Here is an 11571-nt window from a genome sequence, read left to right as displayed (position 1 = left end):
TTTTCTCTCATTTTTTAAGGATTTTAATGCTCGCACTGTGTTTTTGGGACTTGTTCACTTTGGATTTCCTTTTAGGCAACTCCTTTAATGCCTCTGTTTGACGCTTCTTTTTAAGTTTTGGTATTTTGCAAATAAATCTTATTTTTATAAAGAATCTTTTCATAGTCTGTTTTTCCAAGACAAGCTTTTATGGTTTCTCCTTCTCTTAGAAGACACTTGGATATTTCAGGACATGTAAGTTATTTTTGAGGCTTAAATCTCTTTTGGGTCTGCAAGGCCTGAAGCAGGCTTGTGGGTTTACAGGTTTAGCCCATTTGGAGTGAGGCCTAATCCTGGCAGGCATAGGAGGCCAGGCCTGGCGTGTGGAGGCTTTTGGATGACTCACATTCTTTTTGCTTTTATGGACGCTCCAGTTCTGGACACACAGCCCATTCACTGTGAAAAATGCTTTGGTAAATTTCACCGATCAACACAAGTAAGGATGCATCTTTACTTAGTTTTGTTTGATGTTATGAATAGCTTACATCCATCCATCCATCCATCCATTTTCCAACCCGCTGAATCCGAACACAGGGTCACGGGGGTCTGCTGGAGCCAATCCCAGCCAACACAGGGCACAAGGCAGGGACCAATCCCGGGCAGGGTGCCAACCCACCGCAGGACACACACAAACACACCCACACACCAAGCACACACTAGGGCCAATTTAGAATCGCCAATCCACCTAACCTGCATGTCTTTGGAATGTGGGAGGAAACCGGAGCGCCCGGAGGAAACCCACGCAGACACGGGGAGAACATGCAAACTCCACGCAGGGAGGACCCGGGAATCGAACCCAGGTCCCCAGATCTCCCAACTGCGAGGCAGCAGCGCTACCCACTGCGCCACCGTGCCGCCCGAATAGCTTACATGAAATAGAAAAAAAAAATGATAGGTCCACCAAAAGAGCCACAGATCAGGCCAGGAACGTTACTGGACTCCCTAAAGATAGGCCAAGTAGGCCTCAAACTTTTAAGCTTGCAAAGGCTTAAAATGGGGAATTGGTTTTAAAAGTTCAAAAAGACTTTAAATGCACCAATAAATAAATAAATGACACTCATAGAAAAGGACACCGTTAAACATCTGACGTAAGAAATTTATAAATGAATACACTTATTAGAATTTAACAAAAGAAGAACAAAAATTAGGCAAAAAGGGTTTGGCAAACATGCAACCCTAACAAATCCTTATCTGTCATTCAGAAATCCTAATCCAAAACAGAGACAAGATAATCAGAAACCAGAATAAAATGCACTTTTCGACAATGAATGAGCCATTGAGGGACCTCCTTGAGCCTGAAAGGCCATCCCTCAGCAGTGACATGATGGTGGTCCCACCTCTTGGGGTTTCACCCACAGAAGACAAGGAACATAACACAGCGCACCATAAATAAACATTAAAGAAATAAACAGAACAATATTAACAATAATTAAATAAACATACAAAAATACATCATATACTTCAGAATATAGAAAAATGACAAAGAAATGGAGAATAAACATAGGCCACAGAACTGTAACATAACAGTTATTGTTTAACCCTGGTTTATCGTTTCACATGTGATGTTTTTCTTACATCGTTTTACAGTTGTGGCCAATGTGGAGAGAACTGAGACGGGTCAAGATAAAAGGTTTTAATCTCACAGAAATCCCTGTTTACAAATCATAACAGAAAAGCTGAAATAGTTTGTTCCCTACAGTCTTCAAAATCAGGACTTGTGTGTGACTTCAGCAGATGTGGGTCCAAAAATGAACGCTGACTTCCAGTTGTCTAATTTCTTATTTAGAGAAGGGACTGAAAGGGGAGGGACTTCTGGAATGGTCTGGAAGTATGGACCATACTCTTCTGTGGGCTGCTCCTCCATTCTAGGGCTGGAAGAGGAACAGAGGTTAGTAACTGTGTTTCATCCAAATATGTCCCCTATTTGAGCTCCAGGGGACAGCCTCCCACGTGTCACCGTTCACTTGCTTTGACAGATGGTTTACAGTGTGAAGGATCTTTTTATATACAATACAATACAATTTACTTTTGTATAGCCCAAAATCACACAAGAAGTGCCACAATGGACTTTAACAAGCCATGCCTTTTGACAGCCCCCCAGCCTTGACTCTCTAAGAAGACAAGAAAAAACTCCCAAAAATAAAACCCTAGTAGGGAAAAAATGGAAGAAACTTGGAAAAGGCAGTACAAAGATAGACCCCTTTTCAGGTAGGCTGGGTGTGCAGTGGGTGTCAAAGAGAAGGGGGTCAATACAATACAATACACAGAACAAAGCACAAGTAATCCGAAATACAATATAATAACACAATAGAAATATTACAAGTACAGAGCGGAATTCAACAGCAGATGATATTAAATAATATGATTTGGATTTGTTTAGAGTCCTGGGGACCTCAGCCATCAAGCTGCCTCCCCCTATTGGAAACACCTGAGTCAGCGCTGGGCCAGCCAATCCGATGAAAGGACCCCACTACCTGATGATTCCTGCGATCCTCCATCAGGGATGACTTTACCTTAGGCAGGCAAAACAACTTGGCAGGTGGGCAGTGGCACCAAGTGCCACATTTGAGTACCGAGAAGAGAAACATAATAGGTGAGGGTTAGTAACAAATTATAACTATCGCATTACTTATGTTTTAGTGCTAATGACTAACAACAGAGATGCAGTCTGTATAGTTAATCAGCAGCTCTAGTCAGGGTGTGCTAAACTGAAGTAGTGAGTCTTCAGCTGGGATTTGAAAGCTGAGACCGAAGGGACATCTCTTATAGTAGCAGGCAGACCATTCCACAGTTTAGGGGCCCTGTAACTAAAAGCACAACTTCTCTCTTTTACTGTATTAATCCTTGGAATCATAAGCAGACCGGCATCCTGAGATCTTAATGTGCGCTCTGGTTTGTAAGTCATGATAAGTTCAGACAAGTAAGCCGGACCTTGGCGATTTAAGGCTTTATATGTTAAAAGGAAGATTTTGAAATCTGTCCTAAACTTAACTGGGAGCCAGTGTAAGGATTTAGGAACTGGAGTTATGTGTTCGTATTTTCTGTTTCTTGTAATATGTGATGGACAAGTTTATGCTGGAATTGCCTAAAATGTTAGACTTGATTTACATGTACACCCGCAATACTCATCTATATGAAATTCACTCATCACTCATTCTCACCACAGACAGCAATGGCCAAAGCTGGCTACTTTAGCATCAATATCTCAAGGGGTGGAGTGTAGTAGAGAATTAAAAGTTTTTCAGTTTATTAAATAAGACTTATAAAACTAATATTAGCTTGTGATTTTGTATATTTAAACTGAAGGTTAGCAAAAAGGACCTGACAGATGGGCAATGAAATCATGCTGTTCTGGAGCAGGACCTCAGACTTTGCACGTGATACCCCACTTGATTTAAAATTAGTAAAAGTGAGAGAAGTAATGTCTGTTCATGTATTGGATTTATTTTTACTGGTAACATCTGCGTGTCTTAGAAATCGCTAACACCCAAAGCTGTAAATCTTGTTATTGTTGGAGACAAACTGCCTTAAAACAAATTATTTTTTAATGCTATTTAGTCCTTGTTTTAATCTGAAGTTCTGCTGCTCAGGCTACAGAGAGCCCAACAATTAAGAGAGAGTTCCACGGGCAAAAAATATTTAATGTACTCAGACTATTTATCTCTTAAAATCCTCAAATCCTTGTTTGTTTACCCAGATTCTTTTGTACTGTAAGAGACTATACGATTTTTTTATTATTATATTATTCCCAGGACATGGTCATGGTTCCCAACCAGATAAAGGTGGAGTGCTCTATCCAGATTGGTGATGAGGTGAGGTGATTAAATATCTTGGGGTCTTGTTCACGCAGATCAACAGACAGATGGGAGCAGAGTCCACAGTTATGTAGACGTTGTACCGGTCAGTTGTGGTGAACAGTGAGTTCACCCAAAAGGTGAAGTTCTAAATTTACTGGTCAATCTCACTTATGGTCACAAAAGAACTCAAATGTGGATGCAAGCGGCAGAAATGAGCTTCCTTCACAAGGTGCCTGGGCTCAGCCTTAGAGATAGCGTGAGGAGTGCAGGCATTCGTGAGGAACTCAAGGTAGAGCTGTTGCTCCTCCACATCAAAAGAAGCCAGTTGAGATGGTTCCCGTATCTGATTAGGATGCCTCCTGGACTCTTCCTTGGGGAGGTGTTTTGGGTATGTCCAACCAGGAAAATACCTCGTGGCAGAACTACGCTAGAGAGATTATATGTCTTGTCTGGCCTGAGAATGCCTTGGCATCTCCCTGGAGGACTTGTCAGTGAAAAGTGACATCTAGGGCATCATTACTTAGACTGCCACCCTTTACCCAGTCCTGGATAAGCAGCCGAAAATGGATATATAGATGGATGGATTATTTCCAGGCCTTTTTTTTTCAAAATTTTTAATGGATTAACTAAATTTGGGTTTTGTTTGTTTAAAGGGTTGTTATCAGGTACACATCTGACATGCTGTTATGATATCCTTCATCAACTCTAACTCTATGATTGTGAACTGCAAAATGCCACTTGGGATAATACACTTTGGTACCATCAGTGGGGGAACATCTCATTTGTGTATGTGTGTGGGTTGGGGGTGCAAATTCAATCTTGCCATTCCTCAAGGTGAATATTTCCATCCACATGGTGGAACAGTCCATTATCACCATCAGGACAGTCTGTAGTAAAAGGCCCAGTAGGTCAAAACTGCACATCTCTCCTAAGTCTGTTACTGTTGTGAACTGTGGCAGTCTCACTGGAAGGCCAGGGGTCTCGTTTATAAATATTTCAGTGTGAAAATATGTGTACACCAAAAAACACATCTCTACGTAATTTACCTTTTATACATCACAATCATCTTGTAAATGTGTGCACAAGAACGCACCTCAAACCCCATCTGGTTGCCACCCTGAAACAACTATATATGGACTAAGCTAATGAACCTCAAACACACGCAATCACGATGCTGCACACCTTCATTGGCTAGTAGAGCAGCCTCCCTTCCGATGCATCCAGCCATCACCAATTACACCTGAGCAGTCCTATGGTACTCCCAGCACAGCTTTCAAATGCTTCTCCTCTAAACTCTGGGGCAGTCCGGGAAAGGCATAAGGTGCCAGGGTCTGAGTAGGTGGCCACCCTCACCTGGCACATGTAATCCTTTTACATTTATATAGCACTTTCTCACTACTCACAGTGGGGAGCCACTTCAGTCACCACTAATATGTAGCATCCAACTGGAGGATGTGATGGTTATGACAGCACAGCTGCTAAATGGTTAAAAATATATCTTTTATTTTTATTAAGATCCTACATGTGCTCTGTCATCTAGCCAGGGATTGTACTTGTGTTTGCCTTAAGGTTATTATACCAAAAAGAAACAATTAAGTTAATTTATTATAATAAACCTTTCATATGAACCCAGGACCCTTGTCAGTGCAGTTGAGTCTACAGTGTCCCCTAGTGGTCATACCACTGTCCTACTTTCAGGACCAGACTGGGTGCATAATCTACCCTTAAGTGTAGGCGCTCCAGTAACAGCTGATTGCTTAATTATTATGTGTTTGGCAACTCTGGTTGACTTCTCCTTACTGAGTTCATCTAAGAAAACTGCACATTGGCTGGATACAAGATAAAACATGAATGTAGTTGGTTTATCTCTGACTGACACCTGTTATACTTGGACTGCCAAAGATGTAAATAGCATCTCTGAACTGTTGGCACAATGTAGTATTCTTCTGTACAATGTCTCTTATACATGATGAACTTTACCATTGCTCTTCTATTACCTGTTGTCACATACCCCTGTGAAATCTCTTTTCCAGTGTCAAAAACTGAAACATATTTGGGGGAAGTGAGATAAAAGTCACACTGTCAGATTACTATCCTTTGTTTCTACCCCAAGCTAAAAAGACTTTGAGGCAGTGAGGATGAGTGATGTTGCCCAAACTCCACATCATCGTCCTTCTCTACCAGTTCCTATGTCATAAAACAGCAACACACCCAAAAGACAGCGTCATTCTGAAGACCAGGCAGGCATCTTTCCAAATCCACATTAGTAGAGGTAGCCCACTGCAGGGTTTCTTAGGTTATGATCCATAATTGGTCACAGGTTCCCGCCATTAGGACGCATTACTGTTGTACTTAATGAGAATGGGTCACGGATGGTTTGCGAAGTGGTCACAGGTTGATTAAGCAATCGATTTTGCTCTAATGATCATCCTTGATTACAACTGTCCATGATTATCCAAGGAGAAACCCCCTTTGGCACAGACAATCAGATACAATTCTTAAAGTGGGACCCTGAATGCACTGTCGATCGTCTGGCGATTCAACAAGGAACGGGATTCAAGGATACTAAAAAGGCTAAGATTGGGTCACGACAAAAAGAAGTTCAAGAAACCCCTGGTCTATGGCATCCCAACCCTCTCGTGTCTTGTTTTCGGATTTGAAAACATTTACACTTTTTAGGTTGAATCTGGCAGATTCTGTTACCAGTGTAATTATTATTAATACACATTTTTGTTTAAAAAACTAGGGGGCTTCACCCCCTGCTTGCTTTGCTTGCCACCCCCTTTCCCCCCCTGCCAGTGCTATGTGCCATTGTGAAGAGGGGGGCTGAATCGCAGGACCATGAGAGCATGTGGAATGACTGGATAGATAGATAGATCAATATAAAAGCACCATATTATAAATAAATATGAAATGCACTGTATAATAGATAGATAGATAGATAGATAGATAGATAGATAGATAGATAGATAGATAGATAGATGTGAAAGGCACGATATAATAGATAAGTGCTGCTTCAGTTTGTCCCCCCAAACACTGTGCTCCCATCCTAATTTTTTTCACCAGTCGCCACTGCCCCAGACCATAGGAGGATACCCCTACACCCTCACAGTAACCTGTGCAATGAATCCCCAAGGCTGCAGGTGGAGCCTTTGCACACTTTCTTTCCCACGTTGTCCAGATGCAAAGGAGACAACAGCTGTCTTCCTGGTGGCCATGACCATTTCCATGGCATCCAACTATGCTGGTAGCCGGCAAATCCTTCATAAGGAATGTGAGGTCTGGGTGGAGTGTGACTGTCTGTTATCCTGATGCTAAAGTAACATTATGCCCCATCTTCCAAGCCTGCAGACTAAATATTGGACTGTTAAAAAGACTCTTACTCACACAGGAATCAATGACACTGTTTAGCAACAATCAGAGCTCCTCAAGCATGATTTTACTGCCCTCACTGAACTCTCAAAAACAACCGACTGTCTTTATCTCTGGCCCAAATCCCAAGTTAGGTTGTGGGTACAGCTGTTTCAGCAGGCTTCTCTGTCTGCACTAATGGCTTCCGAGATGAGGCAAAGGGATAAACTTTGGTTTTACTGATAACTAGCCACGCTACCTCTCAAAGGCAGATTATAGAAAAATGTTTGCTATCTGTTGCTGTACATATATCTTCAGCACCTTTCCTCTATATTTGTGTGTCTCCATCTCTCAAACGCATTCCCATAAAGCCTGCTTCTCAGACTTGGTCATTATTTTCAAAGTGCCTTGGTCGCCTCCTAACCCTAATTCTTATATCTGAAGGCAACAATCAGAATGCCTCCTATGTCTTTTCTCCACCTCGTGTGTTTCACACTCACACTTCTGACCAATCACATTGCTCTGAGGGATCGGACACACACACACACACACACACATGGATTTTATTTCCAATTTTAATTTCTCAACTCACTTTTTTGTGTGAGTGACTGTGATGACTTTGTAAAGCACTTTGTGATATTTGTTTTGAAAAGTAATATATAAATAAAACGTACTTATGTTACAGCAAATTCAACAGTTGCCACAATCAAACTTTTCACAATATGCTCAATGCAATTTCTTACTTATATTTCTTTTGCTAGTCTGTTTCTGGGTTGCTGAGGCCCTTCTACCCAGCAGTCTTCCAGACCTGTGTTTGCTTAGATGTGCACATGTGAAGGCTGAACATTTTATTTATGCCTTTGGGCTTGAAGGTTAGAGCTCTTTCAAAGTGACACATTTGTTGATTATTTTGTGATACAATTTAAAGTGTATGTGAACTTGTACATTTCACTATTTTGGAGTTGTCATAATCATTAATCATACATCATGTCTCTTTTACTGTTAAAAAGTGCTCACGTAAGGCATTTTAACCTCCCAAGGTTCTTTTGTTTTATTGGTGGACAAGCTAATCCTGGAAATGCCTGAATTATTAGACTCGTATGTTCATGCCACAATACTTACTTCTTTACATTCACTCGCCAGTACCTTAACAATAGCTGAGGTTGGCTACCTCAGTTTTCTCCAATGGAAGGGCTGAGTCTCAGAACACTTTAGCAAAAGCCTCGAGCCTGTCCAGGAGCTCTGCTCTAGCCAAGATTCATGGATATGCTGGTCTGCCCCTGGATCGCTACATTTGAACCAACTAAACAAGCTCCGCTTTAACCTGACCAAAAATTCAAGGAATACCCAAAACAAACATCAAGAGAACCAACCTGCTGCCAGGTCACCTAAATCCTTCAGTTCCCAGATCACTGCCTTTGAAAGAGTTCACCTGAACAAGCACAGCTTATTTATTAATACTTCTTACAAAACATTGTCACACACGTGTGCTTAGGGGGCAGCCAAAGGGCTCACACGAGTGTGAAAGAACGAAAGATTGAGGACTGGAACAGAGTATTAATGCTTTCTCGCTTTTTTTCACCAGAAAAACAGAGGATCAATAACACTGGTCTACAAAAAAATATTTTTGTTTGCTTCTGGGAATTTCAGAGCAGCTATTTATTAAGTGTTTTACACTGATTTCATATAATTAAGCTAGGTTTTTGAAATACACATCATTGACATTTTGACACTTTTGAATATCAATATAATATATCAACACGGTATCTTGAATTTTCTCCCACCAAAATTGTTTTGATGTAAACAAAATAAAAAAAATAATCCAAAGAACCACAGCGATTGTCAAATGTTTGTTTATTGCATTCTCACTGACCAAGTATCAGTCGTTTACGAACACTCAACGGCTTCGGTATCATAAGGGGAGTTCCCCCAACTTTTAATCTTTCTGTGTTTTTGATTTCTTCACAACGTACAAATCATTTGAACAAGCACAGCTCAAACTATATTAGACTCATCACTCAGAGCAGATAATTGTAGTAAACAAGGCAGTTTCAGTGAGATAAGCCCCACAGTTGATTTCAATTCTTACTATTATTTATTTGCAGTGAAACCAGGCATCATATACCAGAAGTCAAAATAAATTAAAACATACCACCTGAATGTTTCAAATCAATGTCCCAAGCTTTGAATGAGTAAAATTAAGGAAGATGTCATTGAAAATTGAAGAGTCTTTTCCTCTTCATCCAGCTAAGGCATTCTTAAAATGTGGGCATTTTTCTTTTTATATGTGGCACTATACTTACATCCTCCAACAGCATGATGATAAATTGCACCTTCACTAACACCGTACCCTTTTTTCTCTCTCATACCAATCATTGCATCTCACACCTCTTGTGTCAAGAGCTACGTACCATCTCTGTGTCTTAAAAGCTAATTGACATCTCTCTGTAAGGCTGATAGAGAAGCTGACTTTGATATCTGAGCTTGAAGGCCACTTTTAGTAAGTCCACATCAGTCAAAAATCAGACAACTCATCAATTGTCTACTTAATTGTCAGCTAAGTTACTTTGGGCTAATTATGAGATACAAGTTAACAGCAGCCACCTATTTCACATCTTCTTACAAGCATATACACACTGGTTAGTTTATCTAAGCTTAAAACACATATTCTAAAAACTAATAACTTTCTTTTTAACATTTTGATTCAAATTTGCATATCTCCGGAGATGCTTAATTTATTTTGAATATACAGTACCTGCCTGCTGTTTCTGTTACATTTACATTTATTTGATGAGCAGACATTTTTATCCAAAGCAACTTACAAAGGAGGTCAACATAATCAAGTAACATCAGTCTAAGGACTGTTTTGAACAATTGTAGCAGTACAGGTCACAAAATTCAGTGATCACAAGTCAGAGCTAAAAAGCTAGCATTACAAAAACATGACAAATTACCAATATGACAGATACACACAGAGCAAATAACATTCATTAACAATATGACAGATACTCACAGAACAGCAGAGTTTTCAATCGCTTCTTAAACTTGAGTATTGTGTAGAGTGGAGTCAGAACCTCTGAGTTTTTCCCAGTTGATTCTGGGGTCCATCGGAGAGGTGTTTTTACTCCTACACTACTACTACTATGCTTGCATGGACTGGGTGTTGGGCAGGGTTGTGGGGTCCAGTGGCTATAGGACATCCATTGGTGAAGAAAGGTTCACGGATCTTGACTTTGCCGACGATGTTGTGATTTTTGCAGAGTCAATGGAGGGTCTGATTGGGGCTCTGAAGAGACTGAGTGCGGAGTCTGAGTGATCTGGATAAAAGCTAAGATCCAGGCCTTTAATGACCACTTAGGCACAGCCATCAGCAGTGTGTCTGTTTGCAGAGTGAGTGTTGATCTTCTCAAGCAGTTTACTTACCTTGGCAGTGACATTCATGTCTCTGGTGACTCTTCCTATGAAGTCAGTAGACGGATTGGGAAAGCATGGGGGTTCATGAGGTCACTTGAAAGGGGTGTGTGGTGCTTGTGATATACAATACAATACAACTTATTTTGTATAGCCCAAAATCACACAAGAAGTGCCACAATGGGCTTTAACAGGCCCTGCCTCTTGACAGCCCCCCAGCCTTGACTCTCTAAGAAGACAAGAAAAAACTCCCAAAAAAACCCTTGTAGGGAAAAAATGGAAGAAACCTTGGGAAAGGCAGTTCAAAAAGAGAGTTCAAGATATCTTTGTAAAAGTTCCAAGTCTTTAGAGTCCTGGGGCTCCCTGTCTTGCTATATGGTTGAGTGACATGGATGCTATCCAGTGGCCTGAGACAAAGACTGGACTCCTTCGATATTGTGTCTCTTTGGAGAATCATTGGGTTACACTGGTTTGAGTTTGTGTTGAACGAGTGGTTGCTCACAGAGTCCCGAATGAGGCTCACTACATGCATTGCGAGGGAGCGGCAATTACAGAACTACAGCCATGTGGTGCAATTCCCCAGCGGGTGATCTGGCTCACAGGATTCCCATTGTTGAGGACACGAGTGGCTGGACCAGGCCAAGGGGATACCCATGTAACACTGACTGGACTATGTATCTGCCCCGGGGGGGGCGCCAACCACCAGGATCAGGAAATGTTTCGTCATGTGGTGGGTGCGGAAACACATTGTACCTTAAACTTGGCCTTTTGAGTTCTGGGCACACCGTTTATTCACTTAGCCACATCTTATCTAAATACAGTAAAGCCTCAATTATCTGTCACTCAATTAACTATCAGTCTCCGTTAACCATCAGGGCCAAAAGAAAGAAAGAAAAAGAAAAAAACCTTGCGCTCTTTCCCAGCACCACGAGTCATGCTGCATTTTGAAATCACAGTGTCAGTTGCGTACATT

At 41.1% G+C, this 11571-nt stretch overlaps 1 long non-coding RNA gene across 1 annotated transcript; it reads right to left on the bottom strand.

Annotated features, from left to right (window-relative positions):
* Nucleotides 1-1128: 1128 nt before the first annotated feature.
* Nucleotides 1129-3047, bottom strand: LOC127526111 (uncharacterized). Its single transcript, XR_007933729.1, has 2 exons — nt 2468-3047; nt 1129-1910 (listed from the first exon to the last, which is right to left on the bottom strand). It is a non-coding gene; the product is annotated as an uncharacterized LOC127526111 (long non-coding RNA).
* Between the last annotated feature and the right edge of the window lie 8524 nt (nt 3048-11571).

The sequence above is a fragment of the Erpetoichthys calabaricus genome, chromosome 17 (assembly GCF_900747795.2).
Source record: "Erpetoichthys calabaricus chromosome 17, fErpCal1.3, whole genome shotgun sequence".
Taxonomy (NCBI): Eukaryota; Metazoa; Chordata; class Cladistia; order Polypteriformes; family Polypteridae; genus Erpetoichthys; species Erpetoichthys calabaricus.
This window is presented reverse-complemented; position numbering and strand designations above follow the sequence as displayed.